Raw genomic sequence first — 20,726 nt, 5'->3', positions numbered from 1 at the left:
GACTTTTAATAAATGAGAGATTAAATTACCAATTTTAGTCATTGGTGAAAATACAATTTTGTGAATGATACTATCCCGTGACCAATATCTTCTTCTATTGATTATTCGAATTATTTTATTGCTTTCAATTACTTTTATTGCTTAGATAAAAACAAAAATCCCCCCCCCCCCGTTTGGTTACTAAGAAACTGAGATTTTATAATAACAAATGCCTCTCTGTGGGAACGATCCTTTCTTACCCTTGCTATATTATATATTTTAAGTTGTGAGAAAGTAATATTATTTTTGACGCATACGACAGCGACGAAGTACGCGTACCCGTTTGCGTACTTTCGCAAACCAATCTTGGTCCGGGTATTTCAAGTATGCAAACGGGTTCTAAAATCGGTTGCGTACATGAACCTAAACATTTACATAATAAGGAATGCAATCTTTGCAAATCGTGGCTATAATGTTTATGAATTGATTCGAGTGAATCAAACCATTTTTGCTTCAATTGTGTTCTTGTGTACTTCTATGAAAAATATAACAATTGAACGACTCTTTAACTAGTTTCATTTGAGTCATTTGAACTAGTTATGGTTAAGATGAATAAGGTTGATATGAGAGTAATCATATGGCTAACTTTGATTAACTATTGTTGAGCTAACATGGTGTACACGTTTGGGTACGGTTACATAAAACTAAATGAGGGTACATTTCATGTGTGTGTAACAAGCTAAGTTCGATCTAACGGTTGAAATATATTAGCTTGGTTAAATCAGGTTTTTCATATAACGGTTAATATCGAATGCTTTGTTGCCAAGTTAACTTAGATTGCAAACCCTGATTTGAAAACTATATAAAGGAGAACTCTAGCAACTGGGAAACTTAATCCCCACACCTCATGTGTGTTACTAGTTGCATCAACTAGAGTCGATTCTCCTTTTACCTTAGGTTTCTGAAAAAGCGGGGGTCTAACAACACCACCCAATATTTCTCTTAGAAATCTGTACGGACTAACTCCGAAATACTTTGCTAGAGAATCAACTAGACAGTCAGACTCAATCTAGATAAAAGGCATCTCAAGGAGTTATTATCTCAATTTCTCGATTTGATCTTTACTCAAGCAAATAGAAATCTGCGAGTCTTTATCAAAGAGAGATAACTTGGACGGTACCAAAGACCAATGTCCAAGGATCAATCAATATCAATCAACAACCAAAGGTTGGATTTCCAATTGATGATCGCGAACACACAACCTGTATTATTTCTATTATATAAAATATAATGCGGAAAAGAAATAACACATACACTAGAAGTTTTGTTAACGAGGAAACCGCAAATGTAGAAAAACCACGGGACCTAGTCCAGATTGAATACACACTGTATTAAGCCACTACAGACACTAGCCTACTGCAAACTAACTTCGGACTGATCTATAGTTGAACCCCTACCAATCTCCCACTGATAAAAGGTACAGTTGTACTCCTACGCCTCTGATCCCAGCATAACACTGCATACTTGATTCCCTTAGCTGATCTCACCCATAACTAAGAGTTGTTGCAACCCAAAATCACAGACTTGATAATAAACGAATCTGTCTCACACAGAAAAGTCTATCGAAAGGATAAATCTGTCCCCCACAGATAAACCCTAGGTTTTGTTCCGTCTTTAGATATAAAATCAAGGGAACAGGAACCAATTGATAATCCAGACTTATATTCCCGAAGAACATCCTAGATTAATCAATCGCCTCTCTACACTCCTTCCTGACTACACAAGGGGATTGTCGAGGAATCACAAACAGTGAGACGAAGATGTTTGTGACTTATTTATCTTGCTTATCGGAGAACTCTCACGATCTCAAGTCAATCAATCGATTGTACTCGTACGATAAAAGATGCAAGATCAGATCACATAACTACGGTAAAAGTAGTATCGGCCTGGCTTCACAATCCTAATGAAGTCTTTAAGTCGTTAACTCGAGTTTAGAGAAGAAACTCAGGAGTTAATGAATATCGACTCTAGCGAGCGCACTAGTAGCACACAGACGTGTGGGGATTAAGTTTTTCTCTAGATAGATGTCTCCTATATATAACCTTTCAAATCATGGTTTTGCCTTAGGTACAAAGAAAACTCTATCCACTGTTAGATGAAAACCTGATTTAGATTCAAGTCAATATCTCTCAACCGTTAGATCGAAAGACATATCTTGTCACACACACTTGATTACACGTTTACTGGGTTTGAGAAAACCATACCCAAACAAGTACACGTATGTTGGTTCAACATGATAACCCAAAAGGTCAACCATATGAGCATCTCATATTAATCATGTTCTTCTTCACCATAACTAGTTCAATTGACTCAAATGAACTAGTTAAGAGTTGTTAAATTGCTATGAGATCTTATGTAACTACACAAGACACAATTGAAACAAAGATGATTCGATTCGATTAGAATCGGCTCATGAACATTATAGCCACGGTTTGCATAAAGCATTCCTTAATAATTAATGTTTCATGTTCAGAGCACATCTTTAGATCATAACCTCTTAAGTTCATAAACAAGTTCGCGGACTTAAGTTAATCGGTTGAGTTTTCCAAACTCAGCAGAAATTCTCGGGTCGAGAACTTCCGCCAGTTCGCGGACTGGGTTCACGGACTGAGTTCGCGGACTTGGCACACAAACGAGTTTTGGAAATCCCAACAGAAATTCTCGGTCGAGAACTTTCGTCAGTTCGCGGACTTGGCAAGCCAATTCCACAATCCTACCGATTTCTCTTGATCAACAAAGTTCGAAAACTTCGGTTCAAGGAATACATGGTTATATAATATAAACTCTCATTTCAATCATTGAAACATTCTCAGAGGGCGATATTCAGTTGTGAAAAACAACATACCTTTCTCGTCAGAGCAATTTCCAAAGTGACTGAAACTTTCATGACTTTCGTCACTAGGTGAAGATAAACCCGATCACAACGAATCGCTTTACCAACACATGATTTCGAGTAAAAGATAAGCAATAAATACTCATCTGGAAATATCAAGTGTATATGATCTAGTCTATATAGCATACGACTTTTGTCTCATAAGAAGTAATAAAAGAATAGATAGACTTTCAAGTGATACATAAGTTCAAGTCTTCACATACCTTTTTGTTGATGAAGTTCCACGGTTCCTTGGTGTAGATCTTCGTCATTGTCGTTGAATCACATGAAATCCTTGAGATCAACTACACTTTTCCTATCCTAGTCCGAGACTTAGCTAATAGGCTAGAAATCAAGATTTTATAGTTTTGATCGCTAACATTGACAAACATGCTTGATATAACAACGCATGCGAGGTTGACCGAGCTATGATCTAACAATCTCCCCCTTTGTTAATTTTAGTGACAAAACTATTAATACATATGGAATACAAAAAAGATAAACTTTAGTGGCTCTTATTCCATAGTCCAATCTTCAACGTTCCTTGAAATCTTCGTCCTTCCAAGTACTCCAATGATCCCAAAGGTTGTAAGTTTAGTGTCACCGTTGTTGAAGATCCGTAGCTATAACAATGAGAGAAATCGAGATTCTCGATCATTATTACACAGTGTCATAGTATTACTATGAACATCAAAGTCCAATTGCATCACGACTTTAACAATAATACTATGGTGATATGTATCACTCCAATACTCCATCTCGATCATGGAAATCACTCCCCCTTACACAATGATCCGAAAATCGTATGTATTTATAGTGTGGCCTATAATATTTCTCCCCCTTTTTGTCAATAAAATTGGCAAAGGTACAAGAACGGGTTCATAATGAAATTTCCACAAGAGACATTTCATGACCAAAAGAAAGACAACATATCATCTTAATTTAGATGCAATCTTATAGGCAAAGCTAAAAAAAACATTCATCAAGGAGTTTTATGACGCAAGATAACCCCTATAAAATTCCACAGCCATACTCCCCGCAAGGTATTACCTTAATCACAAGTTCAAAAGAACTCTCCCTCATTTGATGTCAATCCCAAAGGAACAACAAGAGCGACCTTAATTTCGAAAGAAAATAAGGATTTTTATTTGGACACCAAAAACCATGAGAATGATTTTTTAAATCCAAAACTCAACCAAAATACTCACAAGTAAACCCATGAATATTCTAATTGAAATACGCAATTAAATCAAAACCATAAAAGTGATCAATTTAATTGAAAGTGCTCAACATAAGTAAACTCACGGAGCAACAGGTTACGACTAAGTTAATCATATGGAGGTGAATAACTTAACTGTTCAAGTACTAAACATAAGGAAAACCTTACGGAATACGTGACTACATTAACCAATGGAACATGATAGTGTAGCCGTTCATATACTCAACACAAGAGCTTGTGGAACATATGAAAACTCAACTAGATTAATTACAAGAGAGATTATAATTAATCTAATCGAAAAGCAAACAACCAAACTAATCACCGAAGTAATCAATTTAATTATTTTGGGCTCAACATAAGAGATTATGGAAACCCGACTAAGATTATCATGGAACATGACCATCTTAACCGCACATGTACTCAACATAAGAAAGAAACTTATGGAGTATGAACTAAATAACCAAGTATGATTAATTTAGTTCATAATGCTCAACATATAACATCTTATGGAACAACCAACAAAGCCAATGTTAATCGACTTAGTTGTAAGGTGCTCAACATAAGACACACAATGGAGCCTTCACGGTAAAACATAACAAGATGAATAAATGAAGATCAATACCGTGCTTAACATACAAGGATCTATTCTATTTTTGCATCATGATATGCATAACAACATAATAGACTTTATCCTTGTCACACAAAAGATTTAATCATATTTTCCATCAAATTCATGATTGCATAGGCATAAATTTTGTATATGTCAAAAGTTCATTCGTCCTTTCATTAATACGAATACCAATTCATGAACGACTTTACATTTGACAAAATATGGGACTTTCAAGTTCACGGACGCAAACAATACATATCCCATAAAAATATTGCAATATAACAAACCAAGAAAATACTGCAATAATCATCATCCTCCAAATATTTTTAGAATTTAAAGCAATATGGGACCTTTAAAGCAATAATCAAACAAAAGATTTTATCCTATTTTCCATCAAATACATGACTGCATAGGCATAACTTTTGTAATTGTCAAAAGTCCATTCGTCCTTTCATCAATACGAATACTAATTCATGAACGACTTTACTTTTGACTGCAATATGGGACCTTCAAGTTCATGAACGCAAACAATACATATCCCATAAAAATATTACAATATCACAAAACCAAGAGATCAATACTGCAATAACATCATCATCTAAATATTTTTAGAATTTAAAACCAATAAACCTAAAAAATAACATAAGAAAATGAAAACAAAAATAGCTATGTGTAGTCACAATCATCGTTATTCAAAGCACTAGTTATTCTTCCAACTAATCCAAAAAGAAGACATACTAGGCAACAAAACTTAGTTTTCCTTGATGATTTCATACCTCTGAAATGGTCCACCAAAGTAGGAGTCACTGATATCCTTGACCCTGTTGACCGTAGAGACACCATGTTCAAAAGTTTGAACGTTGACTTTTCGATCAATAGTGCGAGCATAATGGCGAGCCTTTGCACAATCAAGGATAACTTTCTTCTGATTTCTGATCAAGATATTCTGAGTACCAAGGATTTTTGCCTGTCCATCAATAAGATGGTTTATCTGCAATTGGAGGTTAGCCAGTTCGTTCTTAACTTCATTCTGAACACGAATCAGATCCTTGACAGATTCACCAATCCAAGTGTTATACTCTTTTATTTCAAGCATCTTCTTTCGTATAAACTCTTGACCAGAATCACATTCTTTGAGATCATCCTCAACCATAGGGTTAACTTCTTCTTTGGGAACAGTTTCCATAGAGCTCATTTCTGAAGAAAAATGAACCGCATATAAGATTTATATATGTTCGTGAATATCCTGGCTAGAAACCCTAAATATACTTGAGGAGATACGGGCGTTCATGGGCTAACAAAACAAATGGCCCTAAAGAGAGATATTGTGCAGTATCCAAAACGTCCACCATATCAAAGTGACAAAAGGAAAATGAGACTAGAGAAGATCATTACAACAAGGGATATACAACCTAGAGAAAATATAGAATAATACTTGAGCATCTCTCAAATCCTCATCCTTGTATCTCTCAAGTTAGACACAAGGATAGACCATTCTGCTGCTAGGTAGCAGAGGGAGACATAGTCTCACCATAGGTTCTGAAAGAGTAGCTGTAATTTCCTCTAGGATGTCTTTTCTCAACACTTCTTGTCCTTTCACCGCATCTTCCAGGAAAAAAGGTGTGTCTCGCAGTCCTTCTGGGAATCACAGGAGAGACACCTTTCTGATAACAAAGTCTAGGACCTCTAGAAATAGGTTCTAGGGGATTTTCCAAAATTTGTTTTGCACACACTAGACTTAGATTTATCAGATTCGTTCTTATAAGCACAAGCCATACTTTCATTGGTAGCACGAGAATTTACAAATGTCCTGTGATGATTTCTAGAAGAGAGATCATTTTTATAAGATGCTTGGTTTCCTATGAAAGGGACCTTCACTGTAATAGTCGTCCGACTATTTACTCCATTGAAAGTACAAATAAGCAATTTGTGAAGTTCAGAAACACGTTTCTTTCTAGCAAAACAATGGATAGCATAGTGATTTCCTTTTCCATAGAAGGTACATATTCGTGGAGGAGAAGTAACAACAGGTACTTGTTTAAATTTCATAGCCACCGGAGAAGATTGTAAGTTATGAAAACTTTTCTTAACACAATCTTCATATGGAGAAAATTTCATTCTGTACAGTAACTCATGAGAATTAGTTTGTGTAGAAGAACTTTTCATTAAGACAGAGTTTTCCTTTTCTAGGGACTTGCACTGTCTATGGGCTAGAACAAGTGAGGATGATCAGAAAAGAAATTGGAGTGGTGGTTTATGGTAGGTGGAGAATCAGATTCTGAAGATTAGGGAATGGGAACCAAACATCAAGCCTGAAAATCAAAAGTCTTCCACTGCTTTCGTTTGGGCTCATTTTCCAGGTTTATGTATTGAATACTGGAATGAGGAAATCATTCTATCCATTGCTAAAATAATTGGTAGACCAATTCAAGTTGATGAGACAACTCTAAAGCGTGAAATTGGTTATTAATGCAAGTGTGATGGTTGAAGTCGATTTAGCTAAAGAAATCCCTGATAGAATTTGGATTGGCACAAAGTATGGGGGATTCTATCAAGGCATTAAAATCCCTAAGATTCCAAAATTTTGTGGACATTGTAAGATTGTAGGACACATTGTATCTGAATGCAGGGTTAGTTGGAAAGATATGAATAAGCCAGAGGAAGGGGAAATAGTAGATGAAGGAAACAAATATAGAAAAAAAAAGCAAAAATTCAGATAATGAGGAGAAATATATTGGTATTTCCGATCCTAAAGATGATGCGACTATTGATAACATTCATATGGTGGATGCTGGAGTTCCTGTTGCTACCGCGGAAGTTGGAATCAAGTTATCTAAATATTTCCATGCTCTTAAGGACATGGAGGATGATAGTTCCATTAATGAATTTCCTATAGACTCAAGTAAGTCTCTTGAAATTGTCTCAAGCACTTCTTTTGACGATGCTGTTAAAGGGGCTACTGGTACTGTTCATAAGGATATTGTTGTTGTAAAAAGATCACTAAGAAAAAGATAAAAAGATCTATGGATCACAAAGAGTCCTTATTGCTTGAAGAGATTAAGGAGGGTAGTATGATGGGTTGTGAATCAAGAGTCTGGCCGTTGCTTGAAGCACGTAACTCATCTACAGGCCCGTCCATTCCCCCCGTCTTTGAGACGTATAACAGATTCCATGAGAATGATGACGAGAATGAGGTTGTTTCAGCTCCCTTAGTAAAGGAAGATTCAAATATTAGCATCTCAAAGCAGAACTCGACTACACCGATCTTAGGATGCATCACAAACTCGGGCCTAAAGTCTAAAGCAGCGGGCCTCTTCCCAAATGGTACATTAAGTTCCAAAAAGAAAGGTACATCTAAATCTCTCGACGACCCTAATAAATATCAGCTGTTAAACTCTTGGATGCAGGTTCTTTATGGGATTTAAGTTTCCCCTCTTCAAAGAATGGTCAAAAAGAAATGTTTAGTGACCTTAAGAAAAATCATAAGGATCTAACTTTAGAGGATATTGATGAGAGTGCTACCTGATTGTAAGCTTCCTGGTTACAAATTTTGGTTATTAATTCTAGGTATTCAAAGATGATTTTTCTTCTTGTCTACTCTGAGCTTCTTCTCCTGTAGTTTTCTTTTTCTGCTCGTCTTTGTTCTAGGGCTTTGTTGCTCTTTTTAAGTTGTAATTTCCCTTACACGGTTTGTACGCTTTTTAATATATTTCCTTTTGATCGATCAAAAAAAAAAAAAAAAAGAGTTGAATATTAGCCTATAATGAGCTGGCCAAATTTGCTAAAGTATCCGAACAAAAGAGGTATATTTTTAACCCAAGGGTCATTCCGCAAAAAGTAATTTATGTTTTTTCTTTTTTTTGTCAAGTTCAATAGTTTACTAAAGCAAAAAAAAAACGTAATTACAAGAATTACGAGGGGGCTTAAGGCCCCCCACCCCCATAAACTAAAAGGTTAGAAAAACTGTAAAGATAACTTAAAAAGCTCTAAAAAAATAACATCAAGAGAAAACTCAAGAAGATTAATAGCGTGTATATCCTATTCCTTTCGAGTGTCACTTTATTTCCAATTTTGTGCTTCGAGGTACAGGAAAAATAGAAAACACGAATATCCTATAAATCACACGATTTCTGTCGAGGATTTTTTTTCTTAAGGTTGTGAGAGGTGGTATTCAGAATAAAAAGTACTTTAGGAGTTCGGATTTACCACAGTTCCACGCCGCTACCACCAGCTCCGCTCACGCTGACCCTAATCCTGAATTCTACAAAAACTCTTAACAAAAATCGGTTTTCGTTTAAGGTTCGGAGAACTGGATATCCACATATAAATACTTTGTTAGTTAGGTATTCAGCGTCGAAACTCAACTAGGTTAGGTATTCACGACCCTTTTTCCGGAAAACAACAATGGATTCAAATGAAAAGATAAAAGATGAAGAGACAATCGAGATAAGGATTGAAGGAGCCAAATTCAAGCAATTTGATATCTGTGTACACATATATCTCACTATCAGACACGTGTATATAAAAAGATACGTGGAAAGCATGCAGGCCAAAACATCAAAACATGATGCGCTACGAAACACCAAATAAACCCCGAGGAGTTACTTTATCGCATCCCCAAAAGAGAAGCTAGGATCAACGGTGGAGAGAAAGTTAGCTGACACGGACGTGACAGGGGCAGAAGACACTTGTCTGACACGAGCAGACTCCTCAACTACCCGCATTAAACACTCTGAGCAGTGTACGTGTCGATCAACCTGTGGAACGAGCGTGGATGCCTCTGCGGGATCAAGGGGCAAACGCAGACCTCTGCGTGATAGACGCAAGGACACAAGAAGATAAGGTTCCAACGGTCATCAGAGATGGGTCCCACACTCTAACCTTATAAATACCCCGTCTCCACCAAGAGTAAGGGGGATCGCAAGAATCAGGAAGGGAAGGAGAGAGAGAGAGTTGCAAGTGTAAGTTAATCATTTAGAAGAGAGAAACATGTAAACCCAAAAGTCATTCGACTATTCGTGTAACCATGAAGAATATAGTAAAACAACAAACCCCGTGGACGTAGGCCTTAGTGCTGAACCACGTAAACCATGGTCTTATTTACATTTCAGCACTTTATATTTATCTAGCCCCATGGATCTTTACTTATACGTTTTGTTTTCTTTGCTTGTACTTATATCCCGTGCGCAAACGCCTCGCATGGAGTTGTTATATGAGGCTATGATAAACCCGAAGGTTTTGAGCCAATGAATCAGCACTTGGATATCATCATCACAAATCTCCTTAGATGATGATGATTGATTGTGAGCATTCGTATCCCTTCGTGATTTGTGTGTTCACAATTTGGCGCTAGAAACAGGGACTTCGTCCCGGTAAAAGATTTATCTTATCCTGTGATTTCATTTTAAATTGGCATATGATTGCTCTGATTTATCAGCCCGGACTGTATAGATCATTTGTTAACTGTATTGTGTTAAAAACACACCTTTTATGTTCGATAAGATTTATTGTTCTAATCCGCGGATTTACGATTTTCTTTAAATCTCATGCGAACCCGTCTCTCTGGGGGGTTTTTCGTAGTTTTTATACTAAGGATCTCCTTTAGTAAAACTTTAACCCGTATATTATAACTTGCGTGTATTAATCCTCTCCAGGAAGAATGTATTTCGTCAACTAACCCGCTTCACGCGGATATTCCCGTTTTTCGTTTGAAATGCCTTATGCAGAAAGGACTTATTGTGAGTAAAGAAGGCGAGTTTCGGCGAGATTTCATTATCAACAAAAGGACACGTGATGGAAAAGACGCAGGAAGCAGGAAAATCCAAAGCTTTGTCAAAAGAAACACCCAGGACAACCCCGGTCATCACCCGAAGCAAGCAGAAGGGAGATAAAGCTAAAATGACCAGTCAAAGGCAAGATACAGCGGAAATCACTTCACCTATGAACGCTAATTTAGTTGCAGCGGCGGCTCTCAGAGCAGCAGCGACAAAGTACGGTGCGACTGCGGTAATCCCGAAGGCTGCAGAGGCTAGCAATACTTGCCCCATGACTCAACTTAACCAACCAAGAGAAAGGGTGGATGAATCCAGAACATTTCAATCCGTGCACCTACTAACTTTTGGAATGCCACCAACAAATGATCAAAATCAAACCATACCGGCGGCTCTAGAACCGCAGAGGGGCACTCACCCCAATTTGCAAATGCCAGCGACCGAAGCTGAACCCCTTCCACCTTTAGTGCAGACCATAGAGGAGGGCGACACCATGGCTGTAGTATCACGCGCTGGGACCCCCAATCAGGGGTCCAACCAATCACACCGACTGATGGCTGAGCTTGAGGAACTGAAGAAGAGCCAGCAGGTTTACGCAGATGTTGTAGCCCTGTTGGCCAGAGAAAATCAAGATTTAAAGGAGCGGATTGCTCTAAGCACGAAGACCAGCCAACAACTTGATGAAGCAAACTCCAAATCACCAGAGCCAAACCGAGACTATAGAGTCGTCATAGCGGCTAATGAAGACGCGACAAGGGGAAGTAGCGTATCTGACCCGGATTATGATGATGGAGAGTCAGACGGTAACGAACAGAAGAATTTAGGGCACCACCGCGCAATGGAAGAACTACGAGATGAGATGATGGCCGAGATCAGGAAATTAAAAAATAAACAAGGCAGGGGGAGGTTAGAAGAAGTCATGAGAGAAGCTAACTCCACGCCCTTAACTCATCGCTTGGCCAACACCCCTATTCCACTGAAATGCCCTGTCCCAACGTTCGAATGCTATGATGGATCCAGCAACCCTTCTGCACATATTCGGTACTACAACCGTGTCTTAGCTAGATGGGGTCAGAACGACGCCGTACTCTGCAGATACTTCCCGTCAAGCCTGAAGGGATCGGCGTTATCATGGTTCGATAATCTGCCACCAAATTCTATCCACTCATACGACCAAATCGCAGAGAAATTCTTAAGAACGTATATGTACAACAAGACTGTAAACACCGGAATGGATAAGCTCTTTTCACTAGCGATTGGCTACAAGGAAACCACGAGGGAGTACACTAACAGATGGAACAAGATCTTCCAAGCCATAGGTAGCGTGGACCCAGTGGTAAGCATCAATTGCTACAAATGGGGCTTAGACCGAATGAGTCCCCTATTTGTTGAAATTCATGGGAGCGTGCCTAAGACAGAGGGAGATCTTCGAATAATTATTGAAAAGCATGCTCGACTTGAAGAAATTCAACGGGAAAACCCGAGGGCATATCCGCAGAGGTCTCACCGCACCAATTCAGCGGAACAAACCAATGGGGCCAAAAGGAGTTGCTCAGGGGAGAGACCTCACGAAGATAGGAAGGAACGAAGGGATGAACGAAGAGCAGGTGACCGAAAATTCGAAGATCAAGTTTACACAAAACTCAACGCTAGCTATGCTCGTATCCTACGAGAGATCAAAGGGAGGGAAAACTTGGAGTGGCCATGGTCTAAGGGAAAGCAGCCCCCGAGATCCGAGAAGTCTAAAGATTACTGTGAATATCACTGTTTCAACGGACACCAGACCGAAAAGTGCAAGAACCTTAAAATAATGATCCAAAAATTAATTGATGCGGGAGAGCTAAAACATTACGTACGAAAGGATGTTACCGAGGACAGATCTAAGCGAACCAAACCAGTCCAACTTCCGGAAGGAAACCGAACAATCAACACCATCTTGTGTTCTGAAGCCACAAGACCCTCACTTACAGTGCAGATAGGAAAGAGGTTAAGGAAGCAATTCGAAGACCGCTGCGAATTATATAAGGTCGATGGGATAGTGGTGGACGAACACGAAGAATGGATGGAATCTCCTATCATCTTCGACGCCGAGGATATCGAAGAAGATATGGAAGACCATAACGATCCCTTGGTCCTAACACTACCAGTAGCTGGATGTAACCTCAAGAAGATCCTCATAGACGGGGGAAGCTCCGTAAACGTCCTATTTTATGATGCATTCAAACGGATGAAGCTCCATGATGAACAGTTAATGACCTCTTATCACACCATCTACGGATTCAATGGAGCATCCACGAAGCCCTTGGGAGACATCGTGTTGCAGGTTAATGTTGTAGTACTTCGATTGCGATAAATACGGATTCGATGCTCGGACTTGAATAGATTTAAAAACAAAAATATATACAAAATTGTCACAGGATCAAGAGACACTAGGACTCAGGATTCCACCATAATCATTCATATAAGTAATATATTTATTTCCAAAACAATTATAGCTCACATAAAAATAGGGACTCTAATTCTTGCCAAGGTAGATTTTTAGAAGATTAACTGTAAATCGAAAGCATGGCATATCAAAAGTACTAAGACCAAGCATAAACCATCAAAAGAAATGACAATCAATTAAGAAAAAATCATAAAACATTTAATAAAAATGCAAGAAGTCATAAAAGAATTAAATATAATTTTTATATGTGTAAAATATGGCTTCCTCCATCATCCCAGTATTGGGGTTTAGCTATTCATATCAATCACACACTCAAAATATTAATTCAAAGTTCAAAGTGTGATTAAAAGAGTCAAAAGTTATAAAATAGTGGTTCTGAGACTCACAAAACGCGTCCAACAGAAACGATAGAATATAACTGCAGCTAACTGCGACACTTCTGTGATGCTGTTGACGCTGCTGAAAATAAGTATGCCCTGGAGAGTCTGTTATTCGTGTTCTTGAAGCTTTTTAATGGCAGCAGCAGCAGCAGGTGAACATTGCTGTTTTTCCTTCTTCTTCGCTCCTCCTGGCTCTGGCTCGACCCCAAACTCTTCATCCCCCTTCTCTGACATAAAACCAACTATTTATAGGCTTTAAATCCCCTTGAAACTCGATCAAACCCCTTGGAAATCTCCATTATTCTTTACGGGTTGTTTGAAGAATAATCTTCTTCTTGTTGCGTTACAGGCTGTTTCTAGCTATTCTCTCGTCTCAAATATCTTCTAGGACTTTTACCCAACTGTTTTGATGTATATCCCACGCAAGATATCCCATAAATCTCTCAAAATCTCAAACCCTAAACAGAAACCTGTGCACTGTCTTGACTTTGTGTGGATTTTTCTGACTTATCCAGCCCAATTAGATGGGTCTAATCGCTTCTAACAGGTCCCTTATGTCTTGCAGAGTCCTTGGGTACCAAATTTGCTCATTGAAATCGCCTGCTAGGTCGCTCAAATCCTTGATCCAAAACTGTTGACGCTGCTGCCTTTTTTCCCGCCAAAATTTTCTTTTGAATTTGAGAAGTTGACCTCCCCTTATCTGTGGCTGGTCTCCCTTTAGCAGATGCCTGGAAATGGGTCACCCCTTAGTAATTAGGTTACCCCTTATCCAAAATCAAGGGTCCGTATAGCAAGTGTCCTCTGGGGCATTTTCCGCATTTTTTTCGGGGTTCCTCCGGAGTATTTCTGGGATACTTCCGGTACACTTCTGAGGCGCTTCCGGTACGTTATCAACGGAGGTCCAAATGCCACATTTTTAGCCAAATTCGCCGCAAGAGATTATTTTCCAAAAACACCTACAAATACATAAAATAACCAAATAAGTACAATATCGAGTACTAACAATATATACAAATGAGCTATATTAGACACATAAATGCGTCTATCAAATACCCCCAAACTTATTATTTGCTAGTCCCGAGCAAATCAAAACTACAAAATAAAATTCTAACTCACTGTCGCAGGCATCGTCGATTGCATTTAGCGTATGCAATAAGCCTTTAAACCCCTAGGTGGCCCTAGTGGCCGAGTTATAGTCTCGGGAGGGCTTACCAGAGATATACCCACAAAACCTGTACTCCAGACCTTAGCTATCTACGCAGAACCTTGGAAGGCACTAAAGAATCTCCTTGGTTGGCATACTTATTGACTACAGGAAGAAGTACCCTGATGCGAAATTCCAATTGCTGTACACGAGTTTGCACTCAAGCATACTAAAATTCATATAAAGTGACAGAGCTCTACTCAGATAGTTGCACTATGGACATCATATTCGGAGTCAAACTAATCACATGGAAAGATCAAGAAGATGGATATAGAAAACATAGATGGTTTTGATGTTTACTAAGTGAACGACGTTTCCCATATCTGTCTGAAGGCCTCCGCCAAAATGAACCTATCCTAATGGATTGAGATACTAGTCTGACTAATATCAACACACTGGCATATACAAGGGTACCAGTGGTCGATAACCTAACTCTAGGTCAACACAACTGGCATATACAAGGGTACCAGTGGTCGACTTTATTGAATTTATTCCTTTTGGTCAAATGGTCTGGTCTCAATTTTTTTTTTTTTTTTAGTATCTCAATCACTCTAATTCACCCTAGCATTGGTAACAACTTGAATCGTGGGCCCCACCTATCACTTAGAGAAACATAGTTTAAAAACAAAATAAAATAAAATAGAAGTGAAAAGGACTCAACGAGATATGGTGAAACTATCATGTTATTTCTAACACCTGAGCTCTGTGCTTTTATGAATAGACTCTTTAGATGTTTCCATCTAATCAGATTGGTTCCTCAAACTCCTACAATCAAAATGCTTCCATCCACTTAGATTAGTTAGTGCAATCCTCAATAGGCATAAATTTCTAAGCTCTGGAGTTTATTTATTCATACTAAAAAGTTTCTCCCATACCCCCAAACTTAAACCTAACATTGTCCTCAATGTTCTAAAGATGAAATTAAAAGCATGAACAAGGAGAAACTGTTACCATTTGAAATGAAAGAGTTACGGAAGGATATTACCTGGTTGCATGAGATTGGGTTACCTCCCAAGAAGTGCTAAGTTTAAAGTCTTCAGCCAGACTAAGAAAAGTATTAGTCAACTCGAACCGTATAACAGTAGCCGGAATAACTGTGGGTCTTTAACACCAAAAAGAGCTGACAAAAGGAAACTGCAGTGAACCAAGAAAATATACAAGACTAGCATGCCATTACCTAGTTTCCTGATTAAGATATCTATATCTAATTGTGGTTCAGGTTCAGGTTCTATAAAAGGGTCTAAATATATTTCTTTAGGCTGCAACTCCTCAAAATTGAGATCCGAATTATTAGGTCCTAGAGTCTGTAAGTACTTAAATAAGAACTTAGAAGCACAAAATAATAACCTAAATAATTGAGGATCCTCTAAGTCAATCAGGTTTGACTTACATAATTGACCACAGTGAGAGTAGTGGTCATTCTTAAGAAAATGTGTCGATTCTAATATCCTAAAGTAATTAGGTTTAGTCTCAGAACTTAATAATTGACACATTTGAAATTTATACGTTCCCACAATTGTTTGAAAAATATTTGGTGGGAAAACAAAGTCGATCGTAGTATCATAGCCTGGTCTAACCTCATCAACCAGAGGATGGGTTTCTAACAACTGAACTTCCTTATGGACATCACTAGGTTCAGGAAAACGAGTATGAAAGTAATCTTGTAAAATGGTTGAGGCATTGATGTCAAGTCCTAAGTGTGGGGACTTTCTGAGAGTTAAAGGTAAGGCACTAGGGAAGTGATAATCACCCCCAAACTTAAAGTTTTCAGTTTCTCTAGATAGACCTCTAATTTTTTCTTGAATTTCCGTATCTTCAGAGTCCTTAAAATATTCAAGAGATTCTTCTAAGTATTATCAGGTAGTGCATCTTTACTCATCTCTACGGGTCTATCTCTTCTCCAAGACTATTGTTTCTAAGTCGCTAACTCTAAAACATATTTTCGAAATGAACCCGTTCCTCTAAACCACTATCGGCTTCGTAATCAAAAGGAAAAACTACATCGTCTAAAACGGTGGTATCCCTAATCAAATCCTCGTCCTTTTGAATAGGTGAATAATCATAAAAATTATTTGGATTTGAAGTAGAAATAATATAATCACTATAAAGCTCAATTGGATTACTAGATTCCTGATTACTATGCCTACATGTTTCAGATTCTTCATCACTACTATCCTCATCATCATAATAGTACGAAGATGATTGAACCTTATCTAAATAAGTAGTGTTACCAATTATAACCTCGTTATCTTGATTATGTGAAAAAGTATCTTCATTCTCAAGGGTATTATTGGATACACTATATTGGCAATTCAAGTTATTTCGAGCAATACTTTCATTCGTCTCTAACTCAAGTCTACGTGTCGACTCAGCTATCCTCTCAAGGGTCTCTTCCAAAGAAAGTTCCCTTAGTGTAGGATCTAAGTTTTGAGTTAATCTATTGAGGATATCTTCTACAGATTCAGTTGTTGTTGCAGTTCTTTCGTCCATAACTACATTATTCACCTCATCTAATTTATACGTCGATTCAGCTAACTGACGTGATGACTTAGCTAAATTCCTGAGAGTCTCTTCTAGAGAAGGAATAGGAACTGAAGGATCATAATAAGGACTACTTTTCAAAAGTTTGATTGTATCCTCTAAAGACGAAGAACTAGTATTATAATCTTCTTGCTCGTGTGACTGATGCGCGTGCGGATAGTAATTGGGCTCACCATGGTATGAACCATAACCTTGAAAAGGTTGGCGTCCCCAGTCACTATTCTCACTATGGTCATAATACTGATGATGTCCATATTCAAATTCAGGTCGATATTCATTGTATTGGCTTCTATCATACCAGTTCGACATTCTTAATTGCAGGGGAATTCTACGCAATCACAAACAAGTCCGACTCGACCAAATCAAACCTATAGAATCTAGCAAGCAAAAAGCATGATGGCTCCACTTAGATTGTTTTCTAGACCAGCTTCTATTCCTTCGAAAAGGAATTCGTTACAATTTGAGCACACCCCTCTGGAATCAATCCGAGCTAATGTAAGTTGAATCGAGGCGAGGGAAGCTCAGTGGAGCTTTGATACCCAAAACCTCACCGATCCAATGCGGCGCAGTCACGCATTCAACTCACAGAAACCATCATGAACTTTGAAATGTGCTTAAAGAGCAACCAATATTTTTCGAACGAGTTTCCTATTAAGCTCGTTACCCTATTGGTCTCGTTCTATTCAAAATTTTAGGCTTAGGTTCGCGTTTGGTTTCGTTTTCCTAAGGCGGGCAAGAAGGAAACGGTGATGAAATCCGAGTCCTTATCTTGTTTAGGCCAGGCCTTGCCCTTTACTAGGAAAATAAAGACAGTCCGGTTCTTCCTCAAACAATTATCACCTTAAGGCAGACAGTAACCCGCTTGCAGGAGATTCGCGGGTGTTTCGATTGGACTTACCTCCCGTACCAGACGGGCGATGAACCGTTGTCGTCGACTCGGGCCACGACTCCTATGACGTGTGCGAACCCGAGGGGCCGAGACGATATAGTAATCGTCGTCCTTCCCTGCAAACAGTTTGTATTTAATTTTTTTTTAATTTATAACCCTTCCGTAGGGTTTTAAAAATAATGTCCAAAGTCCAGAATAAAGTCCAAATAAAAAGTCCAAAATTACAAAAATTTGAAAAATAAAGCCTATTTACAAATTCTAAAAATAAATAAATAAAAGCTATATACAAAAAAAAAATAATAATAATAAAAATTAAATCCTAAAAAAAAATTATGTCTTTTTCTTCTTCTCTTTTAGCTTTTAACTTTTATCTTTAAGCTTTTTGTTCCCAAGTCCTTAGTATTCCACTTCGAACCTGTAAATCAAAGACACAAAAAGAAACGTAAAAAGGAACAAATAATAGTAAAAAAAATAAAATAAAATAATAAACCTAAAAACAAATCTATATACAAGTCCGCGTCGGCGGCGCCATTTTGTTGTAGTACTTCGATTGCGATAAATACGGATTCGATGCTCGGACTTGAATAGATTTAAAAACAAAAATATATAAAATTGTCACAGGATCAAGAGACACTAGGACTCAGGATTCCACCATAATCATTCATATAAGTATATATTTATTTCCAAAACAATTATAGCTCACATAAAAATAGGGACTCTAATTCTTGCCAAGGTAGATTTTTAGAAGATTAACTGTAAATCGAAAGCATGGCATATCAAAAGTACTAAGACCAAGCATAAACCATCAAAAGAAATGACAATCAATTAAGAAAAAATCATAAAACATTTAATAAAAATGCAAGAAGTCATAAAAGAATTAAATATAATTTTTATATGTGTAAAATATGGCTTCCTCCATCATCCCAGTATTGGGGTTTAGCTATTCATATCAATCACACACTCAAAATATTAATTCAAAGTTCAAAGTGTGATTAAAAGAGTCAAAAGTTATAAAATAGTGGTTCTGAGACTCACAAAACGCGTCCAACAGAGATGATTGAATATAACTGCAGCTAACTGCGACACTTCTGTGATGCTGTTGACGCTGCTGAAAATAAGTATGCCCTGGAGAGTCTGTTCGTGTTCTTGAAGCTTTTTAATGGCAGCAGCAGCAGCAGGTGAACATTGCTGTTTTTCCTTCTTCTTCGCTCCTCCTGGCTCTGGCTCGACCCCAAACTCTTCATCCCCCTTCTCTGACATAAAACCAACTATTTATAGGCTTTAAATCCCCTTGAAACTCGATCAAACCCCTTGGAAATCTCCATTATTCTTTACGGGTTGTTTGAAGAATAATCTTCTTCTTGTTGCGTTACAGGCTGTTTCTAGCTATTCTCTCGTCTCAAATATCTTCTAGGACTTTTACCCAACTGTTTTGATGTATATCCCACGCAAGATATCCCATAAATCTCTCAAACTAATCTCAAACCCTAAACAGAAACCGTGTGCACTGTCTTGACTTTGTGTGGATTTTCTGACTTATCCAGCCCAATTAGATGGGTCTAATCGCTTCTAACAGGTCCCTTATGTCTTGCAGAGTCCTTGGGTACCAAATTTGCTCATTGAATCGCCTGCTAGGTCGCTCAAATCCTTGATCCAAAACTGTTGACGCTGCTGCCTTTTTTCCCGCCAAAATTTTCTTTTGAATTTGAGAAGTTGACCTCCCCTTATCTGTGGCTGGTCTCCCTTTAGCAGATGCCTGGAAATGGGTCACCCCTTAGTAATTAGGTTACCCCTTATCCAAAATCAAGGGTCCGTATAGCAAGTGTCCTCTGGGGCATTTTCCGCATTTTTTTCGGGGTTCCTCCGGAGTATTTCTGGGATACTTCCGGTACACTTCTGAGGCGCTTCCGGTACGTTATCAACGGAGGTCCAAATGCCACATTTTTAGCCAAATTCGCCGCAAGAGATTATTTTCCAAAAACACCTACAAATACATAAAATAACCAAATAAGTACAATATCGAGTACTAACAATATATACAAATGAGCTATATTAGACACATAAATGCGTCTATCAGTTAACGCAGGGCCCATGAAAGTGGAAACCCGATTCAGTGTGGTGGACACCCCTTCCCCCTACAACGCTATTATTGGACGAAAATGGATACATAAGCACAAAGGAGTTGCGGCAACGTACCACCAATATCTCAGATTTCCAACACCTGAGGGAGTAATGGAAATCAAGGGAGATCGGATCACTGCGCGAGAGTGCCTGGCCACTCAGGATCATATCAACAACGAGCAAGAAGAGCAGCGAAAAATCCGAAGAGTAAAAAATCAAGAAACCGCGAAAGAGAAGGCCATAGACCCGTTCCTCAAAGAAACTACAGGGAGGGGCTTGACGAAAGATGATAATGTCCTAAGCACAGAAACAAGTACTTCAACAACCAACGAAGAACAGAAACACGCTAAATAGCAATTAAAGAACGTTCCAGTCCTCGGAAACCCGAAGCCTGTGTTCACACCAGTGGAGCCCGTAAAGGAAATCAACATAGGAACGGAAGAAAACCCGAAGATGATCAAAATCGGGACCATAATGGACGAAGGAAGGGAACATTCCTTAACCAAATTACTTAAGGAATACGCGGATGTGTTCGCCTGGAATCTAGGAGATATGCCGGGGATTGACCCAAAAGTAATCCAACATGAACTACGCATCAAACCGGGCACGCCCCCATTCAGGCAGAAAATACGAA

The sequence above is a fragment of the Papaver somniferum genome, chromosome 4, assembly GCF_003573695.1.
Source record: "Papaver somniferum cultivar HN1 chromosome 4, ASM357369v1, whole genome shotgun sequence".
In the NCBI taxonomy this organism is placed as follows: domain Eukaryota; kingdom Viridiplantae; phylum Streptophyta; class Magnoliopsida; order Ranunculales; family Papaveraceae; genus Papaver; species Papaver somniferum.
Note: the sequence above shows the minus strand (reverse complement) of the source record.